The sequence below is a fragment of the Muscardinus avellanarius genome (genome assembly GCF_963383645.1).
Source record: "Muscardinus avellanarius genome assembly, chromosome: 10".
NCBI classification, from domain to species: domain Eukaryota; kingdom Metazoa; phylum Chordata; class Mammalia; order Rodentia; family Gliridae; genus Muscardinus; species Muscardinus avellanarius.
Window position 1 is genome coordinate 60680942 of NC_137796.1, and position 25919 is coordinate 60706860.

Below are 25919 nucleotides of genomic sequence, written 5' to 3' on the forward strand. Positions count from 1 at the left end.
GACATGGGGGCTCAGGAAAGGATAAAAAAAAAAGAAAAAAGAAATCCTCTTGGGGTCGGAGGGGTTTGGCACCAGATGTAATGTTGAAATTGAGTTGGGGGGGGGGGTCGCAAAGGAGGCAAACACCAGCCAAGTTTTAAAGGCCTCTTTCATTAAAACTGGCACCTTCGGGCGAGGTCTGCCGACTGTGGAGGAAGGGACCGATGGCCGAGCAGCAGAGTCACATGGTCATCAGAGTCACGGTCAGTCAGCAGAGTCAGGCCACAGAGAGGAAGTGAGGGTATTTATGTAGCCGGGTCTTGGGGTGGGGCTAGCAGCCAGTCCTCTCACAACATCTGGAGTCTCACAGCATCTGGAGTCTGCCCTGAGATGTCTAGAGTCTTGCGACACCTGGAGTCTTGTAGCATCTCTGCTTCCGGCTTCTGGGCTTCCACCTCCTGTCGCCGCTGTGGGGTCTCGTGGGGGAAAGGAGGGACCCACGAGATTACAGGCCTGTGCCACCATGCCTGGCTCTGGCTCAAATCTTTATTTATTTATTTATTTATTTATTTATTTATTTATTTATTTTGGTGGTACTGGGGTTCCTGGAAGCCCTTCTACCTCCGGACTACACACCCAGACCTATTTTTATATTTTTGTTTATTTGGAAACGGGTCTCTTAAGCCAGCGCGCGCAGCCGGCTTCGAACCTGCGCGATCCTCCTGTCTCCGCCTCCCAAGCGCGGGGATTACAAGCGTGCGCCACCACGCCCGGCTGGCTCAAATCTTTCTACCTATTATTTTTTATTTTTCCTATCCTACCTCCATTCCAGACCCCTTCTCTGAAATGTACACCTTAACCCGGCCTTCTCTTAAGCTGTACCACTCTTCCCTAAATAAGCTTTGTCTATTCCCTTACTTGTATTTTCCATTTTAAATATTTCTCTTGCAAAGCAAGGACCAAGGATGAGACCGCACTACAATGTTCATTTCTAGGAAACCTCATCGCCCTTCATCAGTACCATGAAAACAAAAACAAATAAAAATCATAAATAATCCAGGCATGGTGGCATATGCTTGTAATACTAGTACTTTGGGAGGCTGAGACAGGAAGATCACATGTTCCAGGACAATCACAGCAGTAGTGAGACCCTCATCAGCCTCGTGGAAGAATATAATTGGATCTTGTCTGTCAAAGGAAAAGCTTAACTTTCACCTCTATTCTGTAACCTGGTAGGAATTCACATTTCTCACAAATTAGCATCTCTTTTTTTTTTTTCTTTTGCAGTACAAGGTATTAAACCCAGGGGCATTCTACCTCCAAGCTACACCCTCAGCCCATTTTTTTTTTTTTCCAAAACAGGGTCTCACTAAATTGTGGAGGGCCTCACTAAGTTCACTAAGTAGCGAAGGCTGGCAAAGAACCTCTGATTCTACAGTCTCAGCCTCCCAAGTAATGGGATTACAAGCGTGTGCCATGAAGCCCAGCTAAATTAGCATATCTTAAGAGAGTACAAGCCAGGCGTGGTGATGCACGCTTGTAATCCCAGCATTTGGGAGGCTGAGACAGGAGGATCCCAATTCGTGGACAGCCTCAGCTACCTAGTGAGGCCCTTTGTAACTCAGTGAGACCCTGTTTCAAAATAAAGAATAAGAGGCTTGGTGGCGCACGCTTGTAATCCCCGCGCTTGGGAGGCTGAGACAGGAGGATCGCGTAGGTTCAAAGCCAGCCTCTGCTATTTAGTGAGGCTCTTAGCAACTTAGTGAGACCCTGTTTCCAAATAAAATATAAAATGGGTCTAGAAGTATAGCCTGGAGGTAGAAAGCCTCTGGGTTCCACCCCCAGTACCACCAAAATAATAATAATAATAATAATAATAATAATAATAATAATAATAATAAATGAAGCTGGGGTATAGTTCAGAGGTCAAATGCACCTGGGTTCCATCCCAGCATTTGGGAGGCTGAGACAGGAGGATCGCAGTTCGAGGACAGCCTCAGCTACTTAGTGAGGCCCTCTGCAACTCAGTGAGACCGTTTCAAAATAAAGAATAGGCAGACAGGTGTGATGGCACAGGCTTGTAATCCCCATGCTTGGGAGGCAGAGACAGGAGGATTGCGCTGGTTTGAAGCCAGCCTCGCTGGCTTAAGAGACCCTGTTTCCAAATAAAAATATAAAAATAGGTCTGAGAGTGTAGCCCGGAGGTAGAAGGGCTCCATCCCCAGGACCACCAAAAAAAAAAAAAAAAAATTAAAGAAAATAAAGAAGACGGGCGTGGTGGCGCACACTTGTAATCCCTGCGCTTGGGAGGCGGAGACAGGAGGATCATGCTGGTTGGAAGCCAGCCGTGCTGGCTTAAGAGACCCTGTTTCAAAAAATATAAAATAGGTCTGGGAGTGTAGCCCGGAGGTAGAAGGGCTTCCAGGAACCCCAGTACCACCAAAAAAAAAAAAAAAAAAAAAAGAATAAAAAATAGGGCTGGGGGTGTAGCTCGGAAGTAGAATGCCCCTAAATTCCATCCCCAGTACCACACAAAAAAAAAGATTGTCAACCCCCCCAGCCTCCCCCCCATAGTCTGTAGCTGACCAGGAAGAATGTAAACTGTAACTCCCACCAATAGTTCAGCACAAGTGTTTTGGTCAGATTATAAGACCCACTGGGTTCTTTGTCAAGTATGCAAAAAAGTAAAATCCCCTTGCCAAACAATTTTTGAACATGTGCCTTTTTGACACCATGAAAATTTATTTCTAACAAAATTTGCGTGTATGTGTGGTACTGGGGATGAAACCCAGGGGCATTCTACCTCCGAGCTATACCCCCAGCCCTATTTTTTATTCTTTATTTTGAAAAAAAGTCCCACTGAGTTGCAAAGGGCCTAAGTAGATGAGGCTGTCCCCGAACCGGGATCCTCCTGTCTCAGCCTCCCAAATGCTGGGATTACAAGCATTCACCGCCACACCCGGCTTATTTCTAACAAATTTAACAGCCAACGTGGTAACATCACCTCTCCAGAGTGGTGAGGATCCCTTCTTTTTATTTATTTTTATTTATTTTATTTTATTTTATTTTTTTGCGGGTCTGGGGATGGAGCCCAGGGGCATTTGACCTCCGAGCTACACCCCTGCCCTATTTTTTATTCTTTATTTTGAAACCGGGTCTCACTAGTTGCAGAGGGCCTCACTAAGTAGCTGAGGCTGTCCGTGAACCGCGATCCTACGGTCTCAGCCTCCCGAATGCTGGGATTACAAGCATGCGCCACCACACCTGGCTGAGGATCCCTTCTGAACAGAAACACATTTTATTGCCTTTTTGGGGGTAGTTGTCCTGTCCCTAAGGCTCCAACCTGCAGAGCCTTAGGAAAGAACACACAAACGCCGAGTCTGCTGATGATGCTTCCTCTTTAATGCTTCCCCTTCAATGCGCACAGCAGGCAAATATATATCAGTCTCATAACCCCTCCCTCATCACTCCACCAACCCCAAGCTTCCCACAGCTAGAGCATGCACATTTCTAACCCTCTCATAGGCGGGCTGGTGGTAGCATGAGGCGCTGAATCACTGATCATCCGTAGGGCGCCTGATAGGGCTCACTGCGCAGGCTCAGGGCACCGCCAGCCTCGTGAGCCTCGTGACTTGGCAACATGCCTAGGCGCCATCTTGAGCCACCGCCCCATCCCGGTCTAGCCGAGCGGGCCGCGACAGGTAGTCTTAGGATGAAGGGGGCCCACAATCTCTGGAGCAGGTGGAAAATCTTCAGGCGAAAATTTCGAGGCAATGCAGAGAGGGACTTAAAAGACCCAGTGGTCACCAGAAAGAAATTCCATGCATGGACCCAGGTATGGATGAACGCTTCTGGGTGGTCGGGTCGTCTCGGAGGTTGTGGGTGTGTGTGATTGAGTGAGTGTAGGGTCTGGATCTGCCATTCTGTTATATCTTGATCCTTTATATAGTATAAAGCGGCCTCCCCAGAGGAACCTGCTGGGAGTTTTAGCTAGCCCGCCAACAGCGAAGAAGTGCCTACCAGCCGGGCGTGGTGGCGCACGCTTGTAATCCCCGCGCTTGGGAGGCGAGTCAGGAGGATCGCGCAGGTTCGAAGCCAGCCTCACTGGCTTAAGAGACCCTGTTTCCAAATTAAAGGAAAAAAATAGATAGATAGATAGATAGATAGATAGATAGATAGAAGCCCTGGGAGTGTAGCCCGGAGGTAGAAGGGCTTCTTTCCAGGAACCCCAGTACCATTTTTAAAAAATAGTGCCTACCGTGGATATATTTCCCTCAAGGGAAATCACAGAAAAATCACAGTGCATCTGGGAAGGAATACTAGAAATGTCCAGCAGGGGGAAACTAGGTCTCAGCCAAGTACCTAGTTGTGGTTACATAGCTAGGCAAGCCAGGATGGGAAATAAGAGTTCTTCACCCAGTGAGAAGGGTCCCCGGGAGAGAGAGAGGCGTTAGACAAAATTCCCTCAGAGTCCCCTGTGGCCTATGCACCGATTTAGGGAAGACAGTCCTAGGACAGCAGGAAAAAGTGAAACACCAATGAAAAGATACGGCTGCTTCATGAGGACACAAGAACCCATCCTCAGAACATCAGTATTCTGGCCAAAGTTTGGTTCCGATGAAGATTAGGTTTGCCAATCATTAATCGAATATGCCAAAGATAAAAGTCTTTACCAGAGCCAGGCGTGGTGCCGCACGCTTGGAATCCCCGCACTTGGGAGGCTGAGACAGGAGGATCACACAGGGTTGAAGCCAGCCTCAGCTACTTAGGCTCTCAGCAACTTAGTGAGACCCTGTTTCCAAATAAAATATAAAATAGGTCTGGAGCTGGGCGTGGTGGCACATACCTGTAATCCCTGCGCTTGGGAGGCTGAGACAGGAGGATCGTGCAGGTTTGAAGCCAGCTGCGCTGGCTTAAGAGACCCTGTTTCCAAATATATATATATATATATTTTTAAAGTATAAAATAGGTCTGGGAGTGTAGCCCGGAGGTAGAAGGGCTTCCAGGAACCCCAGTACCACATATATACACACACACACACACACACACACACACACACACACACACGTGTGTGTGTGTATGTGTATGTGTATATGTATATGTGTGTATATGTATATATATATATATGTCTGGGAGTATAGCCCAGAGGTAGAAAGTCTCTGGGTTCCACCCCAAGTAACACACACACACAAAAATGTCTTTGCCAGGAAAGAAATAGACTCTGCGCTCTGCTGAAGGAAGGGACTTGTATTCTTGTTCCCTATTAAGGCAGAAATGAACAAAAACAAGGGCAAAAATGGCAATTGAGACCCCTTGACTGTTTTCTTCCTCCTTATAATTCAGGGAATCAACAGACTGACCCACCTCAAGCCATCGGGGAGGCAGCGGAGGGGGCAGTCTCAGAGGTCTCCCCCTCATGTACCTCTCTTCCTTGCTGAGATAAGAGGTTCAACTATGTAAACAGGATGTCCAAAATTCCCCTTTTTCTTCTGAAAACGATCGGCCCGCTGGGCATGTGGTGCACACTTGTAATTCCAGTACTTGGGAGGTAGAGACAGGAGGATCACAGGTTCAAGGCAAGCCTCAGCTGCTCAGTGAGGCTCTCTGCAACTTAGTGAACCCCTGTTTAAAAATATAGGACCGGCTGGGCGTGGTGGCACACGCTTGTAATCCCAGCATTCGGGAGGCTGAGACCTGGAGGATCGCGGTTCGCGGACAGCCTCAGCTACTTAGTGAGGCCCTCTGCAAATCAGTGAGACCCGGTTTCAAAATAAAAGAATAAAAAATAGGGCAGGGGTGTAGCTCGGAGGTCAAATGCCCCTGGGTTCCATCCCCAGACCCGCAAAAAAAAAAAAAAAAAAATAGGGCTGGGCCGGGCGTGGTGGTGCACACTTGTAATCCCAACATTTCGGAGGCTGAGACAGGAGGATCATGGTTTGCAGCCAGCTTCAGCTACTTAGTGAGGCCCTTTGCAACCCTGTCTAATAAAGAATAAAAAATAGCGTTGGAGGTGTAGCTCAGAGGTAGAATGCCCCTGGGTTCCAACCCCAGTACTGAAAAAAATAAAAGATAAAAAAAAAAAATAGGGCCGACTGGGGGTGTAGTTCAGAGGTACACCGAGTTTAGAAAGGAGAAAGGTTCAGCCCCAGGCTGTCTACCCTTTTTACCCATTTAGGGAAGCTCCTTGGGCAGGGAGGATATTGGTTTTAAAAATGCCTCCCCCAACTAGTTCCAAAGTTAGAGCTCTAAGAAAGGAACTCAAGCCTCTTCTACAGGACCCCACGGGGTCACAGGTCAGCTAGATCAATTTCTAGGGCCCTAGACTTACACGTGGACCGAACTCATATCCATTTTGGTCATCCTCGTTACTGGAGAGGAAAGAGCAGCCGTTGGATAGACAGCCATGGCCGCATGGCAACAAGAGCTTGCTGAGGCCAAATTTCCCCACCAGGAGCCCTCCTGGAATAACAACAACCCAAGACATAGAAGACATATGAGGATTTGAGGGACCTTCAGGAACTAATAGTTAAGGGGATTAGAGAATCCATACCTTGGTTCCAGAACATGACTAAGGCTTGCGATGTACTGCAGGGAAAGGAGGAGGGACCAGATGATTTTCTTAACAGGTTGAAGGACCAGATTTTGAAATATTCTGAGTTAAACGTGGAGGTCTCTCTAGGACAAGGAAGGCTTAAGTTACATCTTTTTACTAAAAGTTGGAAAGACATTGCAAGGAAACTACAAAAATTAAAAATCAGACCCTAGAAGAATTGGGTTTTTTTGTTTGGTTTGGTTTGGTACTGTGGATTGAACCCAGAGGCATTCTACCTTCAAGCTACACCCCCAGCCCAATTTTATATCTTACTTGGAAATAAGGGTCTCACTAGGGTTGCTGAGAGCCTTGCTACGTTGCCAAAGCTGACTTTGAGCCTGCGATCCTCCTGTCTCAGCCTCTCAAATACTGGGATTACAAGCATGTGCCACCACACCTGATACAAGGAATTGTTAAGGGAGGCTCAAAGGGTATATATATAAAATTGTGTGTGTGTGTGTGTGTGTGTGTGTGTGTGTGTGTGTGTGGTGCTGGGGATTGAGCCCAGGGCCATTCTACCTCCCAGTTACATCTCCAGCCCAATTTTTTACTTTTATTTTGAAACAGGGTGTCAAAGGGCCTCACTAAGCAGCTGCAGCTGTCCTGGATCCGCCATCCTCTTGTCTAAGCCTCCCAAATGCTGGGATTAGAAGTGTGCTCCACCGTGCCCGGATTTCAAAGAGTATATGAAGACGCCAGGCGTGGCGGTGCACACTTGTAATCCCCGCGCTTAGGAGGCTGAGACAGGAGGATCGCACAGGTTGGAACGCAGCCTCAGCTACTGAGTGAGGCTCTCAGCAACTTAGTGAGACCCTGTTTCCATATAAAATATAAAACAGGTCTGGGAGTATAGCCCGGAGGTAGAAAAAAGCCCCTGGGTTCCACCCCCAGTACCACCAAAAAAAAAAAAAAAAAAAGAGAGAGTATATGTAAGGAGGGATGAAGAAAATAAAAGCAAACGGCTAAAAGAATGGTCTCTACTATAGAACAGACGAGGGGCGCCCAGGCGGCTGCTGGGGACCACAGGGACCAAAGAGAAAAAGAAGTTGATCAGAGATTTTGATGAAAAGAGCCAGGAAGCAAAGGAAACACTGGCAGAAAAAGAGGAAGAGCCCGGTACGCACCCCTGTCTTTCCGTAATCCCATGATGCTAAACTACGAAATTACCAGAAGGACTTGGCAGACTCCACCGGGAAGTGAGGAGCAGGCCTTTGGCAGCTGCGCCTGGGGACTGAGGAGACATGAAATATGGTGCGATGCCTTAGAAAACAGGCTACGGTGGCCGGGCGTGGTGGCGCACGCTTGTAATCCCCGCGCTTGGGAGGCGGAGGCAGGAGGATCGCGCAGGTTCGAAGCCAGCCGCGCTGGCGTAAGAGACCCTGTTTCAAAAATATAAAGTAGGTCTGGGAGTGTAGCCCGGAGGTAGAAGGGCTTCCAGGAACCCCAGTACCACCAAAAAAAAAAAAAAAAAGAAAGAAAGAAAGAAAACAGGCTACGGTCACAGCGGGGCATTACTCATACAAGGTACTGAAAGCCTGAATCGGGCCACCCAGAGTGTTGAGCGTTCTCATCGGGTTGCCACAGAGACCGACAGGATTGGCTCAGACATTATAGAAGAGCTGGGGGAGCAACCAGACCAGTTGGAACACACCAAGAGCAGACTGGTAAACACAAGTGAAAACCTGAGCAAAAGTCGAAAGATTCTCCGTTCAGTGTCGGGAGTCAGCCGGCCGTGGGGGAAGGGGCCAACGGGCCACACATCTAGATAGCCAGAGGAAAACTAGCCCCAAAAACTGGAGACAAAGGTCCTCAACCCAGGGACCTCGAAGGAAGGAGGGACTCAGGGATTACCTAAATGGAAAAGAAAAGATAGGTGTAACTGATATAGAAAGGAGGGCCATTTTTTAAAAGAATGCCTGTACTTTAAGAAGGAAGAAAGGAGTCAGGCGTGGTGGCGCATGCTTGTAATCCCAGCATTCGGGAGGCTGAGACTGGAGGATTGCGGTTCACGGACAGCCTCAGCTACTTAGTGAGGCCCTCTGCAACTTAGCGAGACCCTGTCTCAAAACAAAGAATAATAAAAAAAAAATAGGCTGGGTGTGGTGGCGCACGCTTGTAATCCCTGAGCTTGGGAGGCGGAGACAGGAGGATCGTGCAGATTCAAAGCCGGCCTCTCTGGCTTAAGAGACCCTGTTTCCAAATAAAAATATAAAAAATAGGTGCCTGGGAGTGTAGTCCAGAGGTAGAAGGGTCTGGAGTGGCAAGATCCTCCCTTGCCCATCACCCCCCTCCTTAAGGCTGTCTAATAAATCACTAATGGTTTCAGGGGTGAAAGGGGGAAGGATTTAATATACCTATTTTTGAGGAAACACAGGTTGAGTATAAGACTAGACTAGTCCAGCCAGAATTCCTATTTGTACCCCAGGCAGGAACTAATCTTTTGGGCTGAGACCTAATGAATAAATTAGGAATTGGATTAAAAATACATCATCAGGCCGGGCGTGGTGGCGCACCGTTGTAATCCCCGGCTTGGGAGGCTGAGAGGAGGATCTCACAGGTTGGAAGCCAGGCTCAGCTACTTAGTGAGGCTCTCAGCAACTTAGTGAGACCTGTTTCCAAATAAAGTATAAAACAGATCTGGAAGTATAGCCCAGAGGTAGAAGGCCCCTGAGTTCCACCCTATCGCAAAAGTAAATAAATAAATAAATAAATAGATTATCAAAGCATTCAATCTCTTATCCATCCTGGATGAGGAGAGGATGTACCCTGTAGCTCGAACCAAGAAAGGAAATGGGAGGGACGGGGGACTTATGATTTCTCCCATTCAGATCTAAAAGAGAAATGGAAGCAGTTAGCAATACCCAATACCCCTTGGAAGAACAGGGTTGCACCATCATAGAAGGCCTACTCCAGGATGGCCCACTTGAACCCTGAATGTCCCCATTTAATACTCCCATATTACCCATAAGAAAATCAAATGGAGCCTGGGTCCCGGGCAGGGGTCGCGCGGGGCACGCCATCCGGGGCCCGGGTCACGGGACTCTGGGCCCCGGGCCGGACTGCGTGGAGCACGCCAGGCCCTGGAGAAACCAGGCCCAGTAAGACCCTGGGTCCCGGGCAGGGGTCACGCGGGGCACGCTGGAACCTGGAACAGCCGGGGCTCAGGTCGCAGGACTCTGGGCCCCATGTGGAGTAGTGCGGAGCATGCTGGACCCATGGGGAAACCGGGCCGGGTCACAGTGCTACTGAGTGCCTGATCCCACTATCTCCTCAAACCACACATACTGTCTTATCTTATTGAAAAAAAGAAAGGAAAAGAAAAAGAAAAAAGAAAAATATCAGAGAGGGGTTAAGAAGGCCATAGCAGATGCCAGGATACTGGAGATGCAGACAAAACTTATCCAAGTGCACTGGAACTTATAGAAAAATTCCCCGTGAAGGAGGATTGCTGTTTCTCTATATTGTTAAGACTCTTGGACATCACCTATAAGGAGAGAGTTTAGCGGAGACCAAGGAGAAAGGTGGTGTTGAAAGTGGTCTCCGTGATGGCGGTGGAGACTTGTATTCAGGAGAAGCAGAAATCGGATCCTACCAACCTTATTTTTTTGGAGAAATTACACCAAATGTTGAATGCTACCGTCACGCATGCTTAGGAACACTGGACAACATTCAGAGTGGAAAAAGAGCTTGGGAAAGATTTGAAATGGTGGAGGCAGTGGCAATGGCAGTGGCCAGTACTCAGGGGAGGCAGAGATCTGATGCATTACACCTGGAACCTTTGAAATAATAACCCCAGAGGCAGAATGCTACCACCACGCACCCTCGAGAAAGTGGGACAATTGGTTGGGCGAAGAGGGTGCTTGGATTAGAGCCTGCCGAGGGGTGAGGCCAGCGACGGACACAGCAAACCTGGGATTGGAGCCTGTCGTGAGGCAAGGCCGGTGCTGGAGCCTCCGAGGCCAGGATCAGAGCCTGCCGAGGGGTTAGGCCGGTGCTGGGGCCAGCGAGGCTGGCATCGGAACCTGCTGTGAGGCAAGGCCGGTGCTGGGGCCTCCGAGGCCAGAATAAGAGCCTGCCGAGGGTTAGGCCGGTGCCAGGGCCAATGGCCGGCATCAGAGCCTGACAGGAGGCAAGGCCGCTACTGGGGCCTCCGAGGCTGGGATTGGAACCTGCCAAGGGGTTAGGCCGATGCCGGGACCAGCAGCCAGCATCGGAGCCTGCCGTGAGGCAAGGCTGGTGCTGGGGCCTCCGAGGCCGGGATAAGAGCCTGCCGAGGGGTTAGGCCAGTGCCGGGGCCAATGGCTGGCATTGGAGCCTGCCATGAGGCTAGGCCAGTGCTGGGGCTTCCGAGGCTCAATTGGAGCCTGCCGAGGGGTTAGGCCAGTACCGGGGCCAGCGAGGCCGGCATTGGAGCTTGCTGTGAGGCAAGGCGGGTACTGGGGCCTCCAAGGCCGGGATCGGATCCTGCCGAGGGGTTAAGCCGGTGCCAGGGCCAGCATGGCCAGGTTTGGAGCCTGCCGTGAGGCAAGGCGGGTGCTGGGGCCTCCAAGGCTGGGATTGGAGCCTGCCGAGGGGTTAAGCCAGTGCCGAGGCCAGTGTGGCCGGGATCAGAGCCTGCTGTGAGGCAAGGCCGGTGCTGGGGCCTCTGAGGCCTGGATCGGAGCCTGCCGAGGGGTTAGGCTGGTGCTGGGGCTAGCAGCTGGCATCGGAGCCTTCCGTGAGGCAAGGCCACTAACTGAGGCCTCCAAGGCCGGGATCGGAGCCTGCTGAGGGGTTTCCCGGTGCTGGGGCCAGCGAGGCTGGCATCGGAGCCTGCCGTGAGGCAAGGCCGGTGCTGGGGGCCTCTGAGACTGGGATCGGAGCCTGCCAAGGGGTTAGTCCTGTGCCAGGGCCAGCGTAGCCGGGATCGGAGCCTGCCGTGAGGCAAGGCTGGTGCTGGGGCCTCCGAGGCTGGGATCGAAGCCTGCCGAGGGGTTAGGCTGATGCCGGGGCCAACAGCCGGCATAGGAGCCTGACAGGAGGCAAGGCCGCTACTGGGGCCTCCGAAGCCGGGATCGGAGCCTGCCAAGGGGTTAGGCTAGTGCCGGGGCCAGCAAGGCCGGGATTGGAGCCTGCCGTGAGGCTAGGCCGGTGCTGGGGCCTCTGAGGCTGGGATCGGAATCCTGACGAGGGGTTAGGCCGGTGCCGGGGCCAGTGGCCGGCATCGGAGCCTGCTGTGAGGCAAGGCCACTACTAGGGCCTCCGAGGCTGGGATCAGAGCCAGCTGAGGGGTTAGGCTGGTGTCGGGGCCAGCAAGACCAGAATCGGAGCCTCCCATGAGGCAAGGCCGCTGCTTGAGCCAGCGAGGTCTGGAGCAGTCCACCGAGTAGCCAGGCCATAACTGGGGCCGTCAAGAGTGAGATCGGTACTTGCAACGCGGCATGCACAGAAAAATATCGCAGAAAATAAAAATCAGATGCTTCCCTTAATCAGCAATAACTAGGAGGAAAGGGGCAACAGGAAGTGGACGAGCTATAGAAAGGGCCCTATAGTGAAGCAACTAAGGTGACCAATCAGAGGGTATGGAATAGGGGAGGATGGAGCCTCTTTAAAAAGCAGGAGGTACATAAACATATGTATCAAAGTTAATCACCAAACAAGCATGGGATCGAGGGAGGGGGAGGGAATGGGATGGGGACTGGATGAGGGCTAATTGGATGATGTGTGCTTGTATATCCTCTCAAGTCTTGTATTCCAATGTGATATATGATTACAATGCACCAATAAAAATAAATAAATAAATAAATTAATTAATTAATTAAAATGGATCCTACCGATTGGTTCAGGACCTAAGGGCTATAAATCAGATTGTTCAGAGTAGGCACCCTGTAGGCCCTAACCCTTATATCCTTTTTTTCCCCTCTCTTTTGTGGTACTGGGGGTGATACTCAGGGGCTTTTCTACCTCTGGGCTATACTCCCAGACCTTTTTTTTTTTTATTATTTATTTTGAAACAGGGTCTCACTGAGTTGCAAGGGCCTCACTAAGTAGCTGAGGCTAGCCACGAACCCGGATCCTCCTGTCTCAACCTGCCAAATGCTAGGATTACAAGCTTGCACCACCACGCCCGGCTAGTTTAGAACAATTCTAAACAAGAGGGTAGGTAGGTGGGCGAGATTCTCAAATACTAATGTGTGCAGCAATCCTACTAGAAAAAGATGATCTGACCCTCACTGACAGCCTTAACCTGGCTGTCTTTTTTTTATTTTTTCTTTCAGTACTGGGGATGAAACCCAGAAACATTCTCCCTCTGAGCGATACTCTTAGCTCTACTTTTTATTCTTTACCCTGAAACAGGGTCTCACTAATTGCAAAGGGCCTCACTAAGTAGCTGAGGTTGTCTGCAAGCCTGTGATCCTCCTGTCTCAGCCTCCCAAACGCTCAGATTACAAGCATGTGCCACCACGCTCAACAACCTGGCTGCCTATTTATTTATTTATTTATTTATTTATTTATTTATTTATTTAGTGTGGTCCTGGGGGTGGAACCCAGGGGCTTTTCTACCTCCGGGCTATACTCCCAGACCAATTTTATATTTTATTTGGAAACAGGGTCTCACTAAGTTGCTGAGAGCCTCACTAAGTAGCTAAGGCTGGCTTCGAACCTGTGCGATCCTCCTGTCTCAGCCTCCCAAGCTCGGGGATTACAAGCGTGCGCCACCACGCCCAGATCCTGGCTGCCTTTTTAATAGAAAGTGAAGTCCAAGAGCCCTTGGAATATCATTATCTGAATCTCACAGGTTATCAGACTCAATTCAGGGGGACCCCTTTCTCCACGGATGCTAGACTCTTTGTAGATGACTCCTCTAGAACACTCAAGAGAAGCCGGGTGTGATGGCACTCACTTGTAATTCCAGTGTCTGGGAGGCTGAGACCGGAGGATTGCAGTTCAAGGACAGCCTCGGCTACTTAGTGAGGCCCTTTGCAACTTAAAGAATAAAAAATAGGGCTGGATGGGTATCTCGGAGGTAGAATGCCCCTGGGTTCCATCCTCAGTACTGCAATAAATAAATAAATAAATAAATAAATAAATAAATACTTGAGAGAAAGAGACATAATGGATACTCAGTTATAGATAGAGAGCAATTCGCTGTCATAGAGGTGGGAGGACTTCCCAGTGTCTGGTCAGCCCAGATCTGGGAATTGTATGCTTTATTTTATTTTATTTTTTGGTGGTACTGGGGTTCCTGGAAGCCCTTCTACCTCCGGGCTACACTCCCAGACCCATTTTTACATTTTTATTTGGAAACAGGGTCTCCTAAGCCAGCGCTCACAGCTGGCTTCGAACCTGCGCGATCCTCCTGTCTCTGCCTCCCAAGCGCGGGGATTACAAGCGTGCGCCACCACGCCCGGCCAAATTGTATGCTTTAAATCAAGCTTTAATCAAGCATCTAAAAGTAAAGAAAGGCATCATCTATACAGACTCAAAGTCTTCTTTTGGAGTGGTGCAGACTTTTGGAAAGATTTGGGCAGAAAGAGGTCTTATCAACAGTGAGGGACAGCCCGGCATTTGGGAGGCCGAGACAGGAGGATGACAGTTCGTGGACAGCCTCGGCTTCTACTTAGTGAGGCCCTTTGCAACTCAGTGAGACCCTGTCTTAAAAAACAAAGAATGAAAAATAGGGCTGAAGTGTAGCTTGAAGGTAGAATGCCCCTGGGGTCCATCCCCAGGACCACCAAAAAAAAAAAAAAAAAGGGAGGGACAGGAGCTTATGCACAATGAATTAATGATTCAGGTACTAAATAGCTTAGTGTTACCTGAGGAAATAGGTATGGTACGTGTCCCTGAGCATCAGCCAGGCTCCTCCACAGAAGCTCAGGGAAATAGACCTGCAGACATGTTTGCTAAGGAAGCCACCCTGCAACCAGAACCCCAATTCTCCATCTCAGCCCTGTCCTCCCTCCCCTCCTGCTACCCCGGTGTTCACTTCCCAGGAGGAGGGGCGACTGATCGAATTGGGAGCCTCAAAAACTCCTGATGGAAAATGGATGTTACCAGATGAGCGGGACATGCTTTCTAAACCCATCATGAAGGAAATATTAGCCCAGTTGCACCAGGGAAGTCACTGGGACTCACAGACCATATGGGATGCAGTCCTACGGGTCTGTGGACACATGGCCTTTTCTTTCTTTTTTTTTTTTTTTTTCAGTACTGGGGATGGAACCCAGGGGAATTCTACCTCCCAGCTATAACCCCAGCCCTATTTTTTTATTCTTTATTTTGAAACCGGGTCTCACTGAGCTGCAAAGGGCCTCACTAAGTAGCTGAGGCTGTCCTTGAACTGTGATCCTCCTGTCCCAGCCTCCCAAATGCTGGGATTACAAGCGTGCACCACCACGCCCAGCTTGTTGCATGGACATTTATACCACAGCTAAACAAGTAAATGAGGGCTGTGTTACTTGTAGAAAGGTAACTGAGCAAGCTCTAAGAAGAAAACCAGGAATCAGGCCTTTCCAAAGTATTCAGGTGGATTAGAGGGGATTTAAGTCCTCCCACGCCAAAGCTTGCAGAGGGGAGGGAGGCTTAAATACTTTTGATAATAGCTGACCACCTTGCCAACGGGGTTGAGGCGGTCCCACTTCCGAGAGCCACGCCAACCTGTCATTAAGGTATTACTAGAAACCATAATTCCCTGCTTTGGATTAGTTGAAAACAGGTACAGATAATGAAAGTCATTTCACTGCTGCTATTATCAGGAGTCTGGTAAAGGTTCTGGGAATACCACACACCCTGGCATCCCTGTCCTCTGGTAAAGTAGGAAGAAGGAGCCAGACCCTAAAAAAATGAATAACTAGAGCCGGACGTGGTGGCACACGCTTATAATCCAAGAATTTAGGAGGCTGAGACTGGAGGGTCATGGATGTAGACAGCCTCAGCTACTTAGTGAGGCCCTTTGCAACTCAGTGAGACCCTATCTCAAGCTAATGAATAAAAATTGGGCTGGGTGGTGTAGCTTGGAGGTAGAACGCCACTGGGTTCCATCCCCAATACCGTAAAAAAAAAAAAAAAAAAAAAAAAAAAGAATAACTCAGTTGGTCTTAGAAACCAGGCTCCCATGGATGAAATGCTTCCCAGTTGCCTTCTTTAAGATTAGAACTGTTTTCCCTTGCAGCACCAGGCCCCAAAGAGGAGGGGAACTCACATAACGGAGCTCAGAGCCACAGAGGAGATACGCCGGCCTCACGCCCGAAGAGGCAGCAGCAGCGCCTTACTGCCGGCGGCAGCGGCGAACTCACCGGATGGCACCAGACCAACGCACTCAACAGCCCAGCAGGCTCCAGAGAGGAGCAGCGGACAGTGAACCGAGGTGAGCGGCTGCGGATCAGCCGGGCAGAATTCGGCAGATTTCTCGGCGCAGGGAGCATCTAAAGCTCACCGAGTCCACTACAGCTCCATCGGCGCACTCAACAACAGTGAGTCAAATTGTGGCCCCTAGAGGAGAAATCCCAGTACTGCACCCCCAGGGACTTGACCCAGTGGGGGAGTGGCGGTGGCAGAGATATCACACCATAGGAGAACGCCCAACCTGGCACCCCCCATAATCTAAAGCAGCCTCGATTGCCTCCCTGGGTCTGAGACTCTGCGATACAACCCAGTAAAGGAGTAGTGGGGACTGAGATACCACAGACTCGAGATCCAGAGCACCTTAAGTGAAGTCGTAGTGACCCAAGGGAAGAACCCAGAGAAGGCACAAACTTCCTAAATCATGGGAAAGAGGAATAGCAATGGAGCAATGAATGCCCACAACCCCACAACATCAGAACCTGATAAAACAGAAATTCAGAGATTTCTAGAAGATCAAATCAGGAAAATAACTGTAGAAATAATAGAGGTATTTTGAAAAGAATTCAGAGAGAGCCAATAAGAGATAAAGGATGCAATTAATGAAGTAAATGTCTCAATTCAAAGTACAAACAACTGATTAGACCACATGGAGAATAGAATCTCGCTCTTAGAAGATGATCATTCAAAAATGAATGCATAGTTTCTAATTTAGAAAAAAAATCTGACAGCAGGAATCTGACATTGAAGAAATATGGGCCCATTTTAAGAGAGCTAACCTAAGAATAATTGGAATAGAGGAGGGAAAAGAAGGTGAAACCAAAGGGATCAACAATCTCTTCAAGGAAGTAATAGCAGAAAATTTTCCAAACATAGAGCAAGAGGTCGATACACAGGTCCAGGAAACTTATAGAACCCACTTTAGACAGGATCGGAGAAGAGGATCCCCACGCCACATAATTGTCAAAATGACCAATGTGGAAGCCAAGCAGAGAATCTTAAAGGCAACAAAAGCAAAGGGCCAAGTGACATTCAGAGGCAAACCAATTAGAATCACCCCAGACTTCCCAAACCAAGTCATGAGAGCCAGAAGGGCTGGGAGTAACATATTCCAAACTCTGAAAGAAAACAACTTCCAGCCAATAATTTCCTATCCAGAAAAACTTTCTATCAAATTAGATGAGGAAATAAGAAGCTTCCACGACAAACAGAAACTGAAGGAATTTATGTCTTCAAAACCAGCGCTAGAGAAAATACTCAAAGAGATTAACTACAAAGAAGAAATAGGTAACACACACCAGAACCAGAGAAACAAAATTTTTTATCCAACAGACAACTAAGATTGGTTATCTGTGGAGATTCATTATTTATGTTAGTCTTTTACCTATCTCTAAATTGTATTGTTGCTAATTTTTAGGATTTCTAGTTGGAATATTAATATACCTTCAGATATAGCATTTGGAAATATTTTATCCCATTCTGTCAGTAACTTTTAACTCTGTTTACATTGTCTTTGGATATACAATTTTTTTTGAGGGAGTTTGTTTACCCTTTTGTTGCCTGTGCCATTGAAATCATATCCAAGAAATCACTGCCAATTTCAATGTTGTGAGGTTTTATGACCCAGATTTTCTTCTAAAAGTTTATAGTATTAAGATTTATATTTAGGTCTTTTATCTGTTTTGAGTTAATATTTGTATATGGTGTTAGGTAAGGGTCCAATTTTATTCTTTTTCATGTAATTATTATTTTTCAACAATATTTAGTTAAAAGATTAGTATTTCCTCCACCAAATGTTTGTGGAAACCTTGTCAAAAATAACTTGACAAGTTATGGAAGAATTTATGGAAGAATATATGGAAGAATTTATCTTATATATGGAAGAATTTATCTCTGGGCTTTTATTTAACTCCAGTGGTTTATATATTTGCCTTTAGAACAGTACTACACTGTTTCAATTATTGTAGCTTTATATGGTTTGAAATCAGAAAATATATATCTTCTAGCTTTGTTCTTCTATGAGATTGTTTTGGGTATCTAGAGTCTATATTCCAAATCAGGATAGATTTTTTTCTGAAAATAAATAAACAAATGTATGATAGTTTCACCTAAAAAAAAAAAGAAAAAGAATATTCTCTGGTAAGAAAGAAAGTAAAAAGAAATATTGAAATGTTATCTTTAAGTCATCAAAAGCTTGGTCTCAGACAAATGAAACTGTTATGTGAGATTATCATCGTTAATATTGGATAAATTGCTATAAAACTAGATGTCAACCACTAAGCCAAGCATGGGAAAGAGGGATGGGGAGGGAACAGGGTGGGGATTGGGTAGGGGCTAACTGGGCGATGTGTGCATGTATGTCTACAAAAGTATTTTCTTTATACCATTATGATGTATGAATACAGTGCACCAATAAAAAAAAAAAAGAAAAAAAAAGATTAGAACTGTCGGGCGTGATGGCACACACTTGTAATCCCAGCATTCGGGAGGCTGACACTGGAGGATCGTGGTTCGTGGACAGCCTCAGCTACTTAGTGAGGCCCTTTGTAACTTAGTGAGACCCAGTTTAAAAATAAAGAATAAGAAATAGGGAAGGGGTGTAGCTCGGAGTTCGAATGGCCCTGGGTTCCATCCCCAGACCTGCAAAAATAAATAAATAAATAAATAAATAAATAAATAAATAAATATATATATATATATATACATATATACATATACATACATATACATACCGCTCCTTGTAAGGATTCTGGCCTGTCACCATATGAAATCCTCTATGGACTCCCTTACTTGGGCCAAGGTTCAGACATATCAACCATGAAGACCAAAGACCAATTTCTCAGAAATTATGTGCCGGGTTTCTCCTCTTCCTTGTCTTCTCTTAGGGTACAAGGATTGTTAGCCCCCATCTCTTGTATTTTCAGCGCACTCTCTTTGACCTGGTGACAGAGTCCTAATAAAGGCCTGGAAGGACAAGCTCGAGCCAGCCCGGGAAGGACCTTATCAGGTGCTGCTTACAACCGAGATAGCTGTTCACACTGCGAAAAGAAGTTGGACTCATTACACGCGGGTTAAAGGGGCTTCAGTTTCTGTTCAGACAGGACAGTGGACCATCATTCAACACCCAGACCCTCTCAGGTTAATGGTGAAAAGACTCTAAATTTATTCTGGTTTTTGGTTCTGTTAAGCTTCCAAATACAGGGTAGCTTTTATCCAGGCCAATTAACTATTAATGTAACTATTAAAGAAAACCCCCTGACTATAAAGATGAATGTATATCACGTCCTGCATCTCTGCCCAGAACCAATCTGGGTGATAAAGCAAATATCCCAAAGCAAGTCCCTTGCTCTAGTCGGGGCAAGTCCCGGGGGGACCATCCCATGTGGAGGGCGGGCAGCCCCACTGTATAAGGCTGCTCCAATTCCCGGGGGGAGGGGTTAAAAAAAAATAACCAGGCCTGGAAGAGTTCCCCTTGACACCTGTGCTAACTTACAGTCTAATCCACTCTTGTTAACCTACAAGCCAGGAAAGCCAGCCCCTTCCACTGGTCTAGTCTGGTCTTTAGGCAGACATGTTAGGAAGTAATCTCATGGAGAGGTTTGCCGTTAAACTAGTTAATAATTCAACCTCAGAGGCTAATGTTAGCCCCTCAACCCAGGCCACTTTAGTAAAAATAAAGGATTCACACCAAACGATAGAAGACAGGATTATGGGGAGACAAATGCCTGGTTGAAATGGATTAGAGATTCTGCCAGCTTCTTAAACAAAAGTGGCTGCTACACTTGTACGGCAGGTAGGCCAGAGGTCGAGTGGTACTTTTTCCGCTCAGATGGACCTCAGAGCCAACTGGCATGAGCTGTATGACAGCCCCCTTTCAGGACAGTCTAGCAGAGGGCAACAAGTCTTGGAAGATCCCATCTCTCCTGTTCCCAGTGGTACAGGGTTCAAAGAAAAAGACTCCATACCCTAAAAAAAAACAAAAAAAACTGTCAAACCTCTAGTCCCCAGACTAACTATACATACCTTATGCCTCTCAAGGTGAAAGGGATAATGTTTTCAAAAAATGATACTGGCTGTAGTGAGTGCCGGGCCTTTAAGGAGCTAGGCAATCAGCCTGCACTATGGTTGCCTGAGCAAATATCTGGTGGTACTATGGGGGACTGTTACTTGAGACCTTACCCGCTAACTGGAGTAGAACCTGGTCTCTAGTACAATTGGCTGTCTCTTTCACTCTGGCAGTTCAACCCCAAGTAAGGCCCTTTAGGCCCAATAAAGGGCCAACAGGAGCCGGGCGTGGTGGCACACGCTTGTAATCCCAGCATTTGGGAGGCTGAGACCGGAGGATTGCAGTTCAAGGACAGCCTCGGCTACTTAGTGAGGCCCTCTGCAACTCAGTGAGACCCGGTTCAAAATAAAGAATAATAAAAAAAATAGGGCAGGGGTGAAGCTCGGAGGTCGAATGCTCCTGGGTTCCATCCCCAGACCCGCAAAAAAAAAAAAAAAAAAAAAAAGGGCCAACAGGGATTCCCTTAACCCTCTGGTGGGTCATTGGACCTTCACATATATGTTGACTTGATAAGGGTTCCAAAAGGTGATTCCAACAACTGTAAGGCTAAAAACTGGATAGCTGCATGGTTTGTGCCAATATTATTTTGGTGGCCTACCATTAATAAAAAGGCTGGTCATGGTGGCACAAGCTTATAATCTCAGTACTTGGGAGACTGAGACAGGAGGATCGCAGATTCATGGTGAGCCTCAGCTACTTAGTGAGGCCCTCTGCAACTTTGTGAGAACCTGTTTCAAAATAAAGAATAATAGCTGGGTGTAGTGGTTCACGCTTGTAATCCCAGTATTTGGAAGGCTGACATAGGAGGATCGCGGTTTGTGGACAGCCTCAGCTACTAGTGAGGCCCTTTGCAACTCAGTGAGACCCTGTTTCAAAATAAAGAATAAAAGCCAGACGTGGTGGCGTACACTTGTAATCCCAGCATTTGGGAGGCTGAGACAGGAGAATAGCAGGTTCATGGCCAGCATCAGCTACTTAGTGAGGCCCTTTGCAACTCAGTGATACCCTGTTTCAAAATAAAGAATAAAAACTAGGGCTGGGGGTGTAGCTCAGAGGTAGAATGTCCCTGGGTTCCATCCCCAGTAACACACACACACACACACACACACACACACACACACACGTAGATTAGATGAATATTACAATCAACAGAGGTTTGTCAACTACAGCCTAGACGCCATTAAGGAAGTAGATAAATAGATGCTACTAACAAAATAATCTGGGGAAAGAGACCAGCCTAAATATAATCTTAGAAAAAAAAGGAAACGTGTGTCATAAAAAGGGACCAGTGTTAGACCTTTATCTCAAACAATGAGGCACCAGATGGCGCTATAACTAAAGCCCTAAGAGGCCCGCCTACATTAGCAATTGAGCTAGCAAAAATTCTAGGATAAACCGGGCGTGGTGGCACAGGCTTGTAATCCCAGCATTCGGGAGGCTGAGACAGGAGGATCGTGGTTCGCGGACAGCCTCAGCTACTTAGTGAGGTCCTCCACAACTCAGTGAGACCCTGTTTCAAAATAAAGAAAAAATGGGACTGGGGTTATAGCTCAGAGGTAGAATGCCTATGGGTTCCATCCCCATTACTGCCAAAAAAAAAAAAAAAAAAAAAATCAAAGATAAAAGATCCTTTCTCCAGCCTAATGGAATAATGGTTTGGAAAATAAGAATAATGACTTTGATCACAACTTCTTATTATTATAGTGTGGTTTTTGTGTGTGTGTGTGTGTGGTGGTACTGGGGATGGAACCCTTCTACCTCCAGGCTACACTCCCAGACCTACCCAGATCTATTTTATATTTTATTTGGAAACAGGGTTTCTTAAGCCAGTGTGGCTGGCTTCGAACCTGCGCGATCTTCCTGTCTCTGCCTCCCAAGTGCGGGGATTACAAGCGTGCGCCACCACGCCCAGCTTATTATTATAGTTTTTGAAATAATAATCCAAGTAGGATGTGGTATCCATAGATTACTAAAATAATCTCTTACCAAACACCTTCAAGAACAAAAGCACCTTATGTTATTAGAATTTTAATAAAAGAATAATCATATATAATAAAAGAGGTGTGGTGGCACACGCTTGTAATCCCCACGCTTGGGAGGTGGAGACAGGAGGATCGCACAGGTTCGAAGCCAGCCTGGCTGGCTTAAGAGACCCTGTTTCCAGATTTTAAAAAACATATTAAAATATGTCTGAGAGTGTAGCCCGGAAGTAGAAGGTTTCCATCCCCAGTACCACCAAAAAAATAAATAAATAAAAGAGGGGTAAATTATACTAATATAATTGGATCTTTTCTGTCAAAGGAGCAATTTAACTTATACCACCATTTTACAAACTGTTAGGGGCTGACATTCCTTCACAAAACTAGCCTCTCTTAAAGAGGTTGCAGCCGGGCGTGGTGACGCACACTTGTAATCCCAGTACTTGGGAGGCTGAGACAGGAGGATCGCAGGTTTGCAGCCAGCCTAAGCTACTTAGGCCCTCCGCAATTTAGTGAGACCCTGTTTCACAATAAAGAATAAAAAATAGGGCTGGGGCCCGCCGTGGTAGTACATGTTTGGAATCCTAGCATTCAGGAGGCTGAGATCAGAGGATAGTGGACAGCCTCAGCTACTTAGTGAGACCCTGTTTCAAAATAAAGAATAAAAAATAGGGCAGGGGGTGTAGCTCAGAGGTCAAATGCTGGGTTCCATTCCTAGATCCACAAAATAAATAAGTAAGTAAGTAAGTAAGTTAGTTAGTAAATAAGGCTGGGGATGTAGCTCCGAGGTAGAATGCCCCTGGGTTCAGTCTCTGGTACCAGAGAGGGGGGGGGGCGCGAGAGGGAGAGGGAGAGGGAGAGGGAGAGGGAGAGAGAGAGAGAGAGAGAGAGAGAGAGAGAGAGAGAGAGAGAGAGATTTTGCAGGTGTCAATGCTCCTGCCCACGAAGGATGTGAAGCTGTAACTCCCACTAGTAGGAGTTCGGTGCAGGAGCTTCGTGTCAGGGATATAAAACCCACCGGGTTCTTTGTCAGGTATGCTCTCGCATACCTGGGAGCACCCTTTTTGCAGAAAAGGGAAATCACCTTTGCAAATAATTTTCTAACACATACCTTTTTTTCTCTTTCTTTCAGTAGCCAGGATGGAACCCAGGGGCATTCTACCTCCAAGCTACACCCCCTGCCTTATTTTTTATTCTTTATTTTGAAACAGAGTCTCACTAAGTTTCAGAGGGCCTCACTAAGTAGCTGAGGCTGCCCGTGAACCTGCAATCCTCCCGTCTCGGCCTCCCGAATGCTGGGATTACAAGCGTGTGCCACCATGCCCGGCTTGACACATGCCCTTTTGAGGCCGTGGAATTTTATTTCTAGTGCACAAGAGGTCTGAGTAGCACCCGGAGCTGTGGACTGGGCCCTGGGATGCGGGGTCAGGCAGCTTTCGCCCTGCGATCTAGCCCCCTCACGCCAGGATGTTGTACATGCTCTCACAGCTGCACAACAGCTGGCAGGAGGAGGACTGCATCGTGGCTATTCTGCATAAAGATGGACGAAGATTCTATACAGCATAGCAAAAAAGGCTAAATTTTTTTGCAGTTATTTGTCTTGTGGATATTACAGAAGTACCTGACCTCACCGGGTGTGGTGGCACGCGCTTGTAATCCCAGCATTCAGGAGGCTGAGACAGGAGGATCTTGGTTCACGGGCAGCCTCAGCTACTTAGTGAGGCCCTCTGCAACTCAGTGAGGCCCTGTTTCAAAATAAAGAATAAAAAGTAGGGCTGGAGGTGTCACTTGGAGGTAGAATGCCCCTGGATTCCATCACCAGTACCACAAAAAAAATAAATAAATAAAAGAAGTACCTGACTTCAACAAAATGTATGAGTTATACAACCTACGTACCGTCACGTTCTTCTCAGTAATAAACACATCATGATTGACTTGTGCACTGGCAACAATAGGATTAAATGAGCCATGGAAGAAAAAGCAGGAGGTGGTGGACTCAAGAGACACTGTGTGCCTGCCGCAAAGGCCGGGCCGGTGGCGTCCCCCGAGGACAACTCCACCAAGTCCAGGTACTGAGGTACGGTCGCTGCAACGTGTGGATGAACACGGTGAGCCGTTTCGCATGGAAATAGCTCAGCTGTGGAAAGCCTTGGAAAAGTACCTGACTCAAGGGCAGGGAGTCCGAGATGAAGGTCGCCCCGTCCTAACTAACTGAAGCAAATAAACCCATGAAGGAGCAGTTTAAAAAAAATTGTTTTAGCCGGTCGTGGTGGCGCACGCTTGTAATCCCCACGCTTGGGAGGCTGAGACAGGAGGATCGCACAGGTTCGAAGCCAGCCTCAGCTACTGAGTGAGGCTCTCAGCAACTTAGTGAGACCCTGTTTCCAAATAAAATATAAAAAATAGGTCTGGGAATGTAGCCCGGTGGTAGAAAAGCCCCTGGGTTCCACCCCCAGTATCACACTAAAAAGTAATAAAATACAATTCTCTCCCTTCCACCTTTGAGACTCTCTACCCAGCACTGGCCATGAGATAACGCTGTAGGCAGCACCAGCCGCAGCTGAAACCAGCTCAGCAATGATTGGACTATCACTTTAACGGAATTTTCTATTATTATTTATTATTATTATTATTTTTTTTTGTGGTGGTGGTACTGGGGTTCCTGGAAGCCCTTCTACCTCCGGGCTACACTCCCAGACCTATTTTTACATTTTCATTTGGAAACAGGGTCTCCTAAACCAGCGCGCGCGGCTGGCTTCGAACCTACGCGATCCTCCTGTCTCTGCCTCCCAAGCACGGGGATTACAAGCGTGCGCCACCACGCCCGGCATAAATGATGACTTAAATGAAAAAAATCCACCATACTTCGTGGCACAGACCTGCAATCTCATGTGGGAAGCTGAGGCAGGAGGATCACAGGTTTGAGTCTAATGCGCCACCACGCCCAGCACGAAATTTTCTTTATATGTTAAACTGTTGCTTTTCTTTTTGTGGCTAGGAGATTCTGAGAATTGAACCCAGAAGCATTGTGCGTGTGTGAGGGGGGGTACTGGGGATGGACACAGAGGCTTTCTACCTCCAGGCTATACTCCCAGACCTATTTTATATTTTATTTGGAAACAGGGTCTCACTAAGTTGCTGAGAGCCTCACTCAATAGCTGAGGCTGGCTTCGAACCTGTGCAATCCTCCTGTCTCAGCCTCCCAAGCGCTGGGATTACAAGTGTGCGCCACCACACTCAGCGACCCAGAAACATTTTACCTACAATCTATATTTCCATCTTTGTGTGTGTGTGTGTGTGTGTGTGTGTGTGTGTGTGTGTGTTACTGAGGATTGAACCCAGGGGCATTCTACCTCCAAACTACATCTCCAGCCCTATTTGAAACAAAGTCTCACTAAGTAGCTGAGGCTGGCCATGAACCTGCAATCCTGTCTCAGCCTCCCAAGTACTGGGATTACGTGCACCACCACCACGCCTAGCTTCCAGCCTTCTTATTTTTCTTTTTTTTTAGTACTGAGGGTTGAACTCAGAGGCATTCTAGCTCTGAGCTATACCCCAGCCCTATTTTATTTTGAAACAGAGTTCTGCTGGGTTGCTGAGAGTTTCGGCGCTTACTAAGGCTGCCTTTAAATTTGTGATTCTTATGTCTTAGCCTCCTAAGTACTGGAATAACAGGGCCTCACTAAGTTGCCGAGGCTGGCCTCAAACCTGTGATCCTCCTGTCCTAGCTGCCCAAGTACCAGGATTACAAGCATGCAGCAACACACCTAGCTCCATTTTATTGATTTTCTTCATGAACTCATTACTTTTTTTTTTTTTTTTTTTTTTTGGTGGTGGTACTGGGGTTCCTGGAAACCTTCTAACTCCCAGCCCTTTTTTTTTTTTTTTTTTTTTTTTTTTTGCGGGTCTGGGAATGGGACCCAGGGGAAATTTGCCCTATTTTTTATTCTTTAGTTTGAAACCAGATCTCACTGTGTTGCAG

General features: G+C 47.4%; 1 pseudogene across 1 annotated transcript; it reads left to right on the forward strand.

Annotated features, from left to right (window-relative positions):
* Positions 1–203: 203 nt before the first annotated feature.
* Positions 204–23503, forward strand: LOC308268544 (vesicle transport through interaction with t-SNAREs homolog 1B-like; annotated as a pseudogene). Its single transcript has 5 exons — positions 204–274; positions 3721–3814; positions 7558–7849; positions 8076–8292; positions 23390–23503. The product of its transcript is annotated as a vesicle transport through interaction with t-SNAREs homolog 1B-like (transcript).
* The last annotated feature ends 2416 nt before the right edge of the window (positions 23504–25919 follow it).